Source organism: Nerophis ophidion, linkage group LG07 (assembly GCF_033978795.1).
Source record: "Nerophis ophidion isolate RoL-2023_Sa linkage group LG07, RoL_Noph_v1.0, whole genome shotgun sequence".
Lineage (NCBI taxonomy): Eukaryota > Metazoa > Chordata > Actinopteri > Syngnathiformes > Syngnathidae > Nerophis > Nerophis ophidion.
In genome coordinates this window covers 33402659-33417658 of record NC_084617.1, presented here as the reverse complement: position 1 = coordinate 33417658, position 15000 = coordinate 33402659, and the positions used below count along the sequence as shown (strand labels likewise).

At 41.7% G+C, this 15000-nt stretch overlaps 1 protein-coding gene and 1 long non-coding RNA gene across 14 annotated transcripts in view; one reads left to right on the top strand and one right to left on the bottom strand.

Annotated features, from left to right (window-relative positions):
* LOC133556280 (uncharacterized) overlaps positions 1-3379 on the bottom strand; it is a 10530-nt gene extending 7151 nt beyond the window's left edge. The window contains exon 1 of the long non-coding RNA XR_009807487.1: positions 652-3379. This is a non-coding gene — a long non-coding RNA (uncharacterized LOC133556280). The remainder of the gene's footprint in view (positions 1-651) is intronic.
* Positions 1-15000, top strand: part of LOC133556278 (uncharacterized) — a 283472-nt gene that overhangs the window by 247149 nt on the left and 21323 nt on the right. The window lies entirely within an intron of this gene.

Here is a 15000-nt window from a genome sequence, read left to right as displayed (position 1 = left end):
ATATACAAATAAATAAATAATTTGTATAGATAAATGCGTATTTGTAAATATATTTTTGGGATTTGAAAATATATACAAATAAAATGTATAAATATTAAAATTTGACATACTAATAAATCAAGAATTTGTATAAATAATCGTGTATTTGTAAATATATTTTTGAGATTTGAATATAAATATGCTTGATTTTTGTATACGTATTTGTATTGGATTTGCATATGTGGATCGCTTTTTTGCTTATGTGTCGATGAGACATTTCTCCCACAAATAAATGTGACCTACACACTCCCCTGAACAACCAGCAGAGGTCTCTGCAGCCAGAGCGTTCTGGGTCACAAACATGATCAGACACTGGCGAGCCAATCAAAGCCACACTAGGGAGGGTCATATTACGTAATGACTTTGCCATGTTAGGAGAATGAGTGAAATAAGTTTATTTGGGTCATATAATCAACCATTTTGTGTGATAAGTTTAACAGTACAGATTATGCATATTTAAAAATCATACACATATACACACAAAAAGAAAAGAAAAAGAACGACCGAAAAGGAATAGGCTGAACCCATTTTTATCTTATAACTTCACTGAAAATAAGATTAACAGGAACATCAACGTTCAAAAAAATCACTGGTGTTGTTGTGTGTGGTTACCTGTAGGAAAAACCATGCTGAGCTGCATGAAGAACTTGGCTTTAATTAAGACTTTGGAGGACAGCAATTGTATACACGCACTGCATAGAGAGGGGTAATCACTGATTTCTTATTGGGCACACCCTGGTGGTGTGTTCCAAAACTACAACAACAAAACAATCATTTTACCAAATGATCTACATCCTTCCCTTTCGTTAAGAGTCCTTCTAAAAAAAAACAAAAGTAAATAAGTGAAATGAATATCTATATTTAACTGAACGCAAATCTCTTAACTGTGTATGGTGAGTACAAACAACTCACTATTTGTATGAAATATCTAAACACATAACAGAGCAGCTAGAAAAAGTACTATCTCTCTCAACTTACACCACATGTGCATTTTTCTTTTCTTACTGCACATTCTTTGGATTGGGTCTACAAACTCGACCTGCACGTGTTGTGTAAGCTGTCAGTCTGCGTCCTGAATCTAGGTCGAATTGGTGATGCACTTTCCGTTTGCATAATCACTGTCTCTTCTCTCAGTGGTGTGGGAGGGACTAAGTCCACCACGGTATGTCCACCATACCTTGAGAGTCTGCTTCGTCGTTTTGTAACCGTGTTGGTGTCCATTCTTGAACCGGGAGGATGTGGCGACGATTCCTCCTGTATCTTCTCCCATCGGACTGGATGATGTTGGAACGTGGCTCTTCGCACGACTTTTCCACTATTCCAAGTCGGTCATGCCCAGCAGGAGTCTGCATACCACTTCGACCACTTACCCTTCTGCCAAGGGACTCAGTTGGAGACTTGACTTGGCGTAGTGATGTTTCACCGTAGTTATCTTGTTGACTAGTCGAGCGTGTACTTGTCTTAAGTCTTTTGCTGTTGGCTGTAGTAGTCTGGTACACACTGGGATAGCTGCACGCGTTTGTCTTGACATTAAACGTTCGGCAGGGGAACCAAGGTCTGCATCTCGGGGAATGTTTCTGAGGTTAAGGAGGTTTAGGAAGATATCAGTTTTGTCCCGGTGGGATTTCTCCATCAGTTGCTTGGCACTCCTGACAGCTCTTTCCGTGAGTCCATTCAACTGGGGAAACTCTGGGCTGCTGGGAGGTTTAGGAAGATATCAGTTTTGTCCCGGTGGGATTTCTCCATCAGTTGCTTGGCACTTCTGACAGCTCTTTCCGTGAGTCCATTCAACTGGGGAAACTCTGGGCTGCTGGTGGTGTGGATGAAGTCCCATTCCTCAGCAAACTTCTTGAATTGCTCACACTTGTACTATCTTGCATTGTCAGATAGCAGTGTGTGTGGTGTACCATGCAATGAAAAATGTATTTTCAATTTGGAAATTACAGCTGTTGCGGTGATGTTTCGTAGAAGGTCAACTTCAAACCATCCAGAATAGGAATCCACTAGCACCTGGTAGTGTTGTCCACGCCATTCCAAAATGGCTGTAGCAACTGTGGGCCACAGAAGGTCTGGAACTGGATGTAGATGAAACGGTTCTTTCTGCTGATGTGGTTTTGTGCTGTTGCACACTGTGCAAGAAAGTATTTCTTCAGTTAAGTCTCGTGACATTGACGGCCAAAACGATGATACCTCTTGCTCTGGGTTTGGTCGCTTCAATGCCCGGGTGACCTTTGTGTGCAATCTTAATGTACTCTTTTTGTAGTGACCGTAGAATGACTGCTTTCTGCCCTTTCATGACAATTCCATCTTCCACAGTGAGTTGGTCTCTGTAGGGGAAGAAAACTTCAATGGCAGGCCATCCACGCTGGATAACTGCACTGAGAGTCTGCAATACTTCATCCTCCTCCGTGTGGTTCTTGAGCTCTTCCAGGCGGACTGTAGAAATGTAGTTTACTGACATGGCGTCGAAAGAACCACTTTTAGATGGACTCTCACTGTCTGTTGCATTAGGGGCTCTTTAAAGAGTGTCAGCTAAGTACATGTGCTTTCCTTTTTTGTAGTCTAAGCTTATGTCATAGCTTTGCAGGCGTAGCAGCATCCTCTGAAGACTGGCAGGGGCATCGTGAATTGGTTTCTTTAAGATAGACACCAAAGGTTGGTGGTCACTTTCTACTATGGTGGGCTATCCATACACATAGTCTCTGAACTTGGTGCATGCAAACACAACAGCTAGACGCTCCTTCTCAATTTGAGCGTATCAGGTTTCTGTTTCTGTAAGGGTGCGGGATGCAAAGGCTACTGACCTTCCATTTTGCATGCAAGCAGCTCCTAGTCCATAGCATGACGCGTCACAGGTCAGCGTGACTGGCTCTTTGACATCGTAGTAGACCAATAATGGTGGAAAGGAGAAACATGCTTTCAGGCGGTGGCAAGCATCTTGGTGTTGTTGAAACCAGCACCATGCGGTCTCTTTGTGAGTCAGCTTCCTCATTGGTGTTGCGATGTCACTGGGGTTTGGAATGTACTTGCCAAGATAGTTGACCATTCCCAGGAAGCGTTGAAGTGAAGTGACATCTGTAGAGACTTGTATGTCTGTAATGGCAGCAGTTTTGGAGGGGTCAGCTTTCAAACCTTTACTTGTGAAGATATGACCAACGTAGCATACTTGGTCAAGTCGAAACTTGCATTTCTGTGGGTTGAGTTAGAGTTAATTTCTTTCACACGTTCAACCACTTTTTTTAGGTTGGTTTCGTGCTCCGCCACATCCCGGCATCCGATGATGATGTCATCAACAATGACTGAGCATGGATATCCAGCAAAGAGCTGATCCATTGTGCGCTGGAATACTTCACTTGCAGAGTTTATGCTGAAAGGCATGCGAAAGAATCTGTAACGTCCAAAAGGAGTACTGAATGTTGTCTTCATTGAAGCCTCTTAGCCAGGCGGATCTGCCCGAATACATTTTTTGCGTCTAGCACTGAAAACACCGTCGCACCTGACATCTGTGCTGCTACTTCCTCCACACTCCTTATGGGGTGGTGGGGCCGTTTTATTGCTTCATTTAAATCTTTGGGGTTGATGCACAATCTGATTTCTGATTTACCTTTCTTGTGCGCAGCGACCATGGATGACAGCCAATCTGTTGGTTCGGTGACTGAAGTAATGATGCCCATGCATTCCGTGCGTTCAAGTTCGGCTTTCACACAATCTTGCATCGCTCCAGGGATGCGGTGGGCCAGCCTAACAACAGGCGGCACATTAGGGTCCACTGTAATTGTGTAGTTTTCCGAGCTCTTCACTGAAATTGTATTGTGTGAGGATCCGTGCGCTGAACTCTCCATTGTTCTCTGGTGACATGGTGCACATCCGGACTCAACTCTACTGTGGTGACATGGTGCACATCGGGATTCAACTCAACTGTGGTGACATGATGCTCATCGGGACTCAACTCAACTGTGGTGACATGGTGCACATCCGGACTCAACTCAACTGTGGTGACATGATGCACATCGGGACTCAACTCCTCTGTGGTGACATGGTGCACATCAGGACTCAACGCAACTGTGGTGACATGGTGCACATCAGGACTCAACGCAACTGTGGTGACATGGTGCATGTCAGGACTCAACGCAACTGTGGTGACATGGTGCACATCGGGACTCAACTCCACTGTGGTGACATGGTGGACATCGGGACTCAACTCCACTGTGGTGACATGTGCACATCGGGACTCAACTCAACTGTGGTGACATGGTGCACATCGGGACTCAACTCAACTGTGGTGACATGATGCTCATCGGGACTCAACTCAACTGTGGTGACATGGTGCACATCCGGACTCAACTCAACTGTGGTGACATGATGCACATCGGGACTCAACTCCTCTGTGGTGACATGGTGCACATCAGGACTCAACGCAACTGTGGTGACATCAGGACAACCAACTGGGCACAACTGGACAACGGCATGACAGGACGCAACAGGGACAACGCACATCTGGACTCACGCAACATGGTGCACATCGGGACTCAACGCAACTGTGGTGACATGGTGGACATCGGGACTCAACTCCACTGTGGTGACATGTGCACATCGAGGACTCAACTCAACTGTGGTGACATGTGCACATCAGGACTAACTCACTGTGGTGACATAGTGCACATCGGGACTCAACTCCACTGTGGTGACATGAGAGCACACTCAACGGACCTTAAACACTCAACTCACTGTGGTGACATGGTGCACATCGGACTCAACTCAACTGTGGTGACATGTGCACATCGGACTCAACTCAACTGTGGTGACACATGACGCACCATCGGACCACTCAACTCAACTGTGGTGACATGTGCACATCGGGACTCAACTCACTGTGGTGACATGGTCAGGACTTAACTCAACTGTGGTGACAGTCAATCGACTGCAACATCGGGACAGGCACATCGGACCAACTTCACTGTGGTGACATGGTGCACATCAGGACTCAACGCAACTGTGGTGACATGGTGCACATCAGGACTTAACTCAACTGTGGTGACATGTGCACATCGGGACTCAACTTCACTGTGGTGACATGGTGCACATCGGAACTCAACTCAACTGTGGTGACATGTGCACATCGGGACTCAACTTCACTGTGGTGACATGGTGCACATCGGAACTCAACTGTGGTGACATGTGCACATCGGGACTCAACTTCACTGTGGTGACATGGTGCACATCAGGACTCAACGCAACTGTGGTAACATGGTGCACATTAGGACTCAACTCAACTGTGGTGACATGGTGCACATCGGGACTCAACTCAACTGTGGTGACATGGTGCACATCAGGACCCAACTTAACTGTGGTGACATGGTGCACATCGGGACACAACTCAACTGTGGTGACATGGTGCACATCGGGACTCAACTCAACTGTGGTGACATGGTGTACATCGGGACTCAACTCCACTGTGGTGACATGGTGCACATCAGGACTCAACGCAACTGTGGTGACATGGTGCACATCGGGACTCAACGCAACTGTGGTGACATGGTGCACATTGGGACTCAACGCAACTGTGGTGACATGGTGCACATCAGGACTCAACGCAACTGTGGTGACATGGTGCACATCAGGACTTAACTCAACTGTGGTGACATGTGCACATCGGGACTCAACTTCACTGTGGTGACATGGTGCACATCGGAACTCAACTCAACTGTGGTGACATGTGCACATCGGGACTCAACTTCACTGTGGTGACATGGTGCACATCGGAACTCAACTGTGGTGACATGTGCACATCGGGACTCAACTTCACTGTGGTGACATGGTGCACATCAGGACTCAACGCAACTGTGGTAACATGGTGCACATTAGGACTCAACTCAACTGTGGTGACATGGTGCACATCGGGACTCAACTCAACTGTGGTGACATGGTGCACATCAGGACCCAACTTAACTGTGGTGACATGGTGCACATCGGGACACAACTCAACTGTGGTGACATGGTGCACATCGGGACTCAACTCAACTGTGGTGACATGGTGTACATCGGGACTCAACTCCACTGTGGTGACATGGTGCACATCAGGACTCAACGCAACTGTGGTGACATGGTGCACATCGGGACTCAACGCAACTGTGGTGACATGGTGCACATTGGGACTCAACGCAACTGTGGTGACATGGTGCACATCGGGACTTAACTCAACTGTGGTGACATGGTGCACATCAGGACTCAACTCAACTGTGGTGACATGGTGCACATCGGGACTCAACTCGACTCTGGTGACATGGTGCACATCAGGACTCAACTCCACTGTGGTGACATGGTGCACATCAGGACTCAACTTGACTGTGGTGACATGGTGTACATCGGGACTCAACTGGACTAACCCCATACTCAGGCATGCACGGAAGCCCAACAGTGATGTCCCATTTTTATCCACTATAAAAAATGGCAGTAGGTGGCGCTGTCCCTTTTGAAATGGATGTCAGTGTAGCGTCACTTTGTGTCTCCATTTTAACTCCTCCGTAAGCAACCAGATTTGTGATTTTGTGTTATTTGGTAAGTTTTACACCGCTGTTTACTCTTTTGAAAGTCTTAAGGGACATTACAAATTGCATTTAGCACCTGTATCCACTTTCATTTCGGTTGGCACGTCATTTATGCACACTTTGACAAATCCTTCATCTTGGTCTCTATGTTGTGGATTTACAGTGTCAACGTAATCTTCAATTTCCAAGCCATCCACCTAGAATGTGTCACTTTCACTTTGGCTGTGTTGATCCATTGTCACATCGTGCACAGACTGTCCATAGCGCTTGTTTGTGGTGAACTTGGACTGGCTCTGCGGCTTTGACTTTCAGCATTTTTTGTACTGATTTTGTTTCTTGCAGTTGTGACATTGTTGTCCAAACGCTGGATACATTTCCCTTTTTGCTGCGTGGTTCCCTCCACAATTGTTGGACTTTGTGATGATATGGGCAATTTTCTGGAATTTGCCTTTAAATTGCTTGTATTGTGTGGGTTTAATCTCATCAAAATTGGTAGCCTGTGTATGAATGTGTGAATGGGTGAATGTGGAAATAGTGTCAAAGCGCTTTGAGTTCGTTAAAAAAGGTAGAGAAGCGCTAGACAATTATAAGCCATTTACCATTTATTTGTGTAGCAAATGTCTTGATATTTTCCTTTGTCGTTTCGTGAATATGGCAGATTGAGATTGCCTTGGCAAGAGTCAATTCACTGTCCCTCAGTAATGTCTTTCTCAGAAAGTCGTTTGGAATCCCCCACACAATTTTGTCACATATGAGTTTGTCAGTTAAATCTCCAAATTGACATGTTTTGGCTTCAAATCACTGATGAAAGATTCCATGCTCTCCCCATGCTTTTTAATTCTTGAATGGAACTTGTGCCTTTCCATTGTTTTGTTCGTTTGCGGGTTGAACATTTCTCTGAACTTCCTCTTCAGGCACTCGGGATCTTCCCGCGACTCAGCAGGAGCGAGAATAGCGCCGCCCGGGCCAGCAATACGCACCTCTGCCGCGTACACAAACGAGCGCTCCCACTTGATCGCTTCTGGTCCAGCCAGTTTTAATAGGACGTATGCACGGGTCTTTGCGGGCTTGTCCGATTGAGCAGCAGCGATGAAAATGTCTCATTCTTGCTCAAAAATTATGCAGTTCTCCGTGACGTTGTCCTTGAAGACGACTGGGTCTGGACGACGAAATCCATCCGCCATTAGGGATCGGCGTGTCCACCGTACGACAGGAAAAAAAATCACCGGCGGCAAATTTTATTACACAAAGTACTCACAGGCGAGAAGTCTGTCCAGTACTCTGACACCATGTTGTTGTTTGTGGTTACACGTAGGAAGAACCATGCAAACTGCATGAAGAACTTGGCTTTAAATAAGACTTTGGAGGACAGAAATTGTACATATGTACTGCATGAGAGAGTGGTAATAACTTATTTCCTATTGGGCACACCCTGGTGGTGTGTTCCAAAACTACAACAACAAAACAGTAATTTTACCAAATGATCCACAATAGGGATGAAAATAATTGTAACTATATGTTGTCATTTTGTAATATTACACCTTATAAGGCTTTCTTAAACCTTAAGAAATAACTACATCACTGACCTTATTCCACCATTTAACTCCTAAAACTGAAATACATTTGTATTATATTTAACTCCTAAAACTGAAATACATTTGTATTATATATACCTATTTCAAAAATCAATAACCCCCGTAAATGATAGTTTTCTCCTCTTAATAGAAGGAACCCAAGAACACAATCCGGACGGCTGTTGTTCTTTACTCCAAACATGTTTTCCATTGCTTTTAAAAACACAACATCTGAACATTTGTACACATTAGAACTTGTAAATAATGGATTGGTATGTTCATAGTAGCACGCTTTGTGTATTATTCTTTTTTGAAGTTTAATTATTGTCTCTGTTTGTTTTATAAACATTTCCCCAAACTTCAACACAATATGTCAAATATGTAAAAATAAAAGAACAATATAACATATGCAGACATTTCTTATCTAGCATGTGATTTACTTTATAAAGAATAGCAATGGATGAGGATATTTTTCTCTTTATATATTCAACATCATTTATGATCAATTATTATTCCCAAGAATTTAGTTCCAAATACTTAATTTTGCTTCACAATTTGTCCTTGCACCACTAAACATCATAAATGTAGTTTTCTTATCATTTAATGATAACTTATTCATATCAAACCTAATATCCTCAGCACTTCCTTCAAGTGTTCTCCTGAACAATATGCATGTGTATTGTCTGCAAACATAATACATTTAATTTGTTGGACACTGAACAAATATCATTAAATAAAGTATAAATAACTTGGGTCCCAATACCGAGGCTTGTGGAACCCCATAAGCTATTTTTCTTGGCTGTGATTTAGTCTTATTTATTTCCACATATTGACATCTATTACTTAAATAACTACTTCACCACTGTTGTGAAACACCTCTTATGCCATAGTTTTACCATGTTTGCAGAAGTAAGGAATAATGGGTTGTGTCAAAAGCTTTACATAAGTCAATAAATTGCCTTTTTTTCTATTACTGCAGCTTTGTTTTCTACAAAGTGCCAGGGATGTAGATGATTACTGATGGTCATTCACTAGCACGTTTGTCAATCAACTTATCAAGTCTATTTACAAATACTTTCTCTTGAGGTAGTAGAGACACAGGTGTATAATTTGAGACCATATGTTTATCACCATTTTTATAAGTGGGAATAACTTTGGCGATGAGGTGGCGACTTGTCCAGGGTGTACCCCGCCTTCCGCCCGATTGTAGCTGAGATAGGCGCCAGCGCCCCCCGCGACCCCAAAAGGGAATAAGCGGTAGGAAATGGATGGATGGATGGATTTTCATTTAGTCAGGAAAAGTTCCAGTTGATAAAGATGTATTACATATATAAGTAAACGGCTTCGGGACACAATCCATCACTTCTTTAACACGTGACATAGCCACGTTAATACCATCAACACATTTTTTGTTCTTAAACTTTGTGACCTCTTCTAAGACATCACTTTCACAAACTCCACCAAGAAACATGTATTTTTACATGTCAGATACATGCTTAAAATTCATATTTTGAGCCAACATTCACAAAAAACTTACTGAATTCCTCAGTAATTTCTTCTATATTTCCAATAATTGAATTGAATTATATCTATATAGCACTTTTCTCTAGTTACTCAAAGCGCATTTACATAGTGAAACCCAATATCTAAATTAGATTTAAAGCAGTGTGGGTGGTTGTTAACAAGTGGGTAAAGTGTCTTGCCCAAGGACACAACGGCAGTGACCTGGATGGCAGAAGCCGGGATCTAACCTGGAAACTGAAAGTTGCTGGCACGGCCACTCTACCAACCAAGCTATATACCAATTGAGTTGTCATCTTGTAGCAAATATGCTGTAAAATCCTTTTTGCTAGATTTTTTTTATCCTAGTATTAAGCACAAGACGGCGCGGTTTTTGAACTCAGAATGAAATGTTATAAGTCATGTGTGAACATTAATGATGCAGCCAGAGATCAAGCAGGATCATCCACTGTAAGTATTACTCATTTGGGATGATTTTCCGCACATTGCACTGAAAAGAGATCAGTATTTACTTCGGAACATGGTCATTAAACAGCATTGATGCAATAAATAAGCAGCTAGCACGGTCTTTCAGATGAACTTGATACATTAACATTGTCTGTGACCCAGACCGCTCTGGCTGCAGTGCCCTCTGCTGGTTGTGTAGGTCAAATTTCTTTGTGGGAGGAATGTCTCATCGACACAAAAGCAAAAAAGCGATCACATGTGCAAATTCAATACAAATACAAAATCAAGCATATTTATTTTCAAATCTCAAAAATATATTCAAAAATACGCGTTAATTCATACAAATTACTTATTTATTTATTTGTACATCACATTTGTATTTGTATATTTATTAATATATGCATATGTATTTAATATCATATTGATATATCTTGTAGTAGTACTAGTATTATTCATCACATACCTAGTAGTATCTATCAGTACTGGTATATTTAGTAGCATCAGTACTAGTATATGTACTAGTCAGTGACGTGCAGTCAGGGGCAGCAGGTGAGTCCACGCCTCACCTGCCATCATGGAAAGAAAAAATGTAAAAAGAAAAAATATATATCTATTGTTATATGTATCCAGTGGGAGGAAGCCGGAATACCCGGAGGGAACCCATGCACCTGGGGATAGGTTGATTGGCAACACTAAATTGGTCCCTAGTGTGTGAATGTGGGTGTGAAAGTTGTCTGTCCATCTGTGTTGGCCCTGTGATGAGGTGGCGACTTGTCCAGGGTGTACCCCGCTTTCCGCCCGATTGTAGCTGAGATAGGCGCCAGCGCCCCCCGTGACCCCAAAAGGGAATAAGCGGTAGAAAATGGATGGATGTATCCAGTGATTATGCTATAAAGTTATTTTCCAATTAACTTCACCAGTTTTAATTTTTTTTTTCTTCAAAATCGCTTAATTTTCACATTTGCCGTTCAAATACTGAGAATTACTTGCGGTGAGTCACAGCCAGCTGAGCCTCCCGTGGATTGCCCAATGACTCGGCTAACTGCTGTCTGCTGTGCAGTGAGACCGTATTGCTATATGAATTATATTATACATTTCCATAGTTTAGTTAGCTGAGGTATATAATGTACAGTGTATTTTGTCAACAACTGTGTGTGTGTGACGTATTTCTTGTGCTGGGCAATCATAAAACTGCTGCGAAACACGTACAATGTGAGGCTCCCGTTCTCCGGCCTCCTGGTGGTAGAGGGCGCTAGTGATCCCAGAGATCATTCTTGCACTATTCGGCTAGGCTGAAGCCGGTATGTTTTAAAGTTGTCGTTTGCCTGCATATCGTAAAAACAACCGTCCAACATTTTACAACTAATTGTAAACTCATAGGTGCCGAACATCAGGGCTGAGTTACGACGAAAGAGTGTGTCAATGTTGAGATATTAAGCCGAGTTGGTAAGTGAATTTGTTTGCTAATAGTAGCTACTAGCCATACCCATGTATTTTCTATGGGCGGTTAGCATCGGGTTTTAATCCCGTTTCCTCCTATGTTTCTGATCCGATTGAATTTATATTTATGTCGAGTATTTATTTTGGGTACTTAAATGTGGTGACTGAGTATTGTGGCGTTTTAAGGCCATCTGCATTTTTTATGCTACAGTAAAGACAATGAATGAACACGGCCGCTGGAGCGTGGTTACACTTGTCATAGTGACAACACTGTGTACTGTCGTGTTTATTTTCTACATACATGTGATTATTTAATATTGTTAATGTTAGCAGTATTATCGCTAATAATGATAATAATAAGTGTAATTTATTTATACTATACTATACTAGCTAAAGTACCTGCTACATTAAGTTAAAGTACCAATGATTGTCACACACACACACTAGGTGTGGTGAAATATGTCCTCTGCATTTGACCTATCCCCTTGTTCACCCCCTGGGAGGTGAGAGGAGCAGTGAGCAGCAGCGGCCGGGAATCATCTTTGGTGATTCAACCCCCAATTCCAAACCTTGATGCTGAGTGCCAAGCAGGGAAGAATGCTGGTTTGAGCTTTTAAACATAACCCGTTAACTGCTGCCAATCAAATGGTGAATAAGATACTCAATAGGGTTCATATGTTTATAAATCTGACTGTGATGAAGTCAGTGCCTCACCAGCCATGAACCTCACCGCACGTCACTGGTACTAGTATCAGCACTGGTATATCTAGTAGTATCAGTACTGGTATATGTAGTAACATCCAGGCCAGTTCTAGTGTATGTTGTAGTATCCAGTACTAATATATGTAGTTGTATCCAGGCCAGTACTGGTGTATGTAGTAGTATCAGTACTAGTTGATGTAGTAGTATCCAAGCCAGTACTGGTGTATGTAGTAGTATCAGTAGTAGTATATGTAGTTCTATCTGTACTGGTATATGTAGTAGAATCAGTACTGGTGTATGTAGTAGTATCAGTACTAGTATACTTATGTAGTAGTATCCAAGCCAGTACTAGTATATGTAGTAGTGTCAGCACTAGTGCATGTAGTAATATCAGTACTAATATATGTAGTAGTATCAGTACTAGTATATGTAGTAGTATCCAAGCTAGTACTGGTGTATGTAGTAGTATCAGTACTAGTATATGTCGTAGTATCCAAGCCAGTACTAGTATATGTAGTAATATCAGTACTAGTGTATGTAGTAGTATCCAAGCCAGTACTGGTGTATGTAGTAGTATCATTAATAGTATATGTAGTAATATCCAAGCCAGTACTAGTATATGTCGTAGTATCCAAGCCAGTACTGGTGTATGTAGTAGTATCATTAATAGTATATGTAGTAGTATCCAAGCCAGTACTAGTATATGTCGTAGTATCCAAGCCAGTACTAGTATATGTAGTAGTATCAGTACTAGTGTATGTAGTAGTATCCAAGCCAGTACTGGTGTATGTAGTAGTATCAGTACTAGTATATGTAGTAGTATCCAAGCCAGTACTCGTGTATGTAGTAGTATCAGTAGTAGTATATGTAGTTCTATCTGTACTGGTATATGTAGTAGAATCTGTACTGGTGTATGTAGTAGTATCATTACTAGTATACTGTATGTAGTAGTATCCAAGCCAGTACTAGTATGTGTAGTAGTGTCAGCACTAGTGTATGTAGTAATATCAGTACTAATATATGTAGTAGTATCAGTACTAGTATATGTAGTAGTATCCAAGCCTGTACTGGTGTATGTAGTAGTATCAGTACTAGTGTATGTAGTAGTATCCAAGCCAGTACTGGTGTATGTAGTAGAATCAGTACTAGTATATGTAGTAGTATCCAAGCCAGTACTCGTGTATGTAGTAGTATCAGTAGTAGTATATGTAGTTCTATCTGTACTGGTATATGTAGTAGAATCAGTACTGGTGTATGAAGTAGTATCAGTAATAGTATACTGTATGTAGTAGTATCCAAGCCAGTACTAGTATATGTAGTAGTGTCAGCACTAGTGTATGTAGTAATATCAGTACTAATATATGTAGTAGTATCAGTACTAGTATATGTAGTAGTATCAGTACTAGTATATGTATTAGTATCCATGCCAGTACTGGTGTATGTAGTAGTATCAGTACTAGTATATGTAGTAGTATCTAAGCCAGTACTAGTATATGTAGTAGTATCAGTACTAGTGTATGTAGTAGTATCCAAGCCAGTACTGGTGTATGTAGTAGTATCAGTACTAGTGTATGTAGTAGTATCCAAGCCAGTACTGGTGTATGTAGTAGTATCAGTACTAGTATATGTAGTAGTATCCAAGCCAGTACTCGTGTATGTAGTAGTATCAGTAGTAGTATTTATGTAGTTCTATCTGTACCGGTATATGTAGTAGAATCTGTACTGGTGTATGTAGTAGTATCAGTACTAGTATACTGTATGTAGTAGTATCCAAGCCAGTACTAGTATATGTAGTAGTGTCAGCACTAGTGTATGTAGTAATATCAGTACTAATATATGTAGTAGTATCAGTACTAGTATATGTAGTAGTATCCAAGCCTGTACTGGTGTATGTAGTAGTATCAGTACTAGTGCATGTAGTAGTATCCAAGCCAGTAGTGGTTAATGTAGTAGTATCAGTACTAGTATATGTAGTAGTATCAGTTCTGGTATATGTAGAAGTACAAACCCCGGGTCCAATATGAGTGAGAAATTGCATTAGATGTAAATATAAACGGTATACAATGATTTGCAAATCGTTTTCAACCCATATTCAATTGAATATGCTACAAAGACAACATATTTGATGTTCAAACTGATAAACTTTTTTTTGGGCAAATAATCATTAACTTTAGAATTTGATGCCAGCAACACGTGACAAAGAAGTTGGGAAAGGTGGCAATAAATACTGATAAAGTTGAGGAATGCTCATCAAACACTTATATGGAACATCCCACAGGTGTGCTGGCTAATTGGGAACAGGTGGGTGCCATGGTTGGGTATAAAAACAGCTTCCATGAAATGGTAAGTAATTCACAAACAAGGATGGGGCGTGGGTCACCACTTTGTAAGCAAATTGTCGAACAGTTTTAGAACAACATTTCTCAACGAGCTATTGCAAGAAATGTAGTGATTTTACCATCTACAGTCCGTAAAATCATCAAAAGGTTCAGAGAATCTGGATAAATCACTGCACGTAAGCGATGATATTACAGACCTTTGATCCCTCAGGCGGTACTGCATCACAAACCGACATCAGTGTGTGAAGGATATCACCACATGGGCTCAGGAACACTTCATAAAACCACTGTCAGTAACTACAGTTGGTGGCTACATCTGTAAGTGCAAGTTAAAACTATGCTATGCAAAGCCAGACCAATTTATCAACAACACTCGCCGGTTTCGCTGGG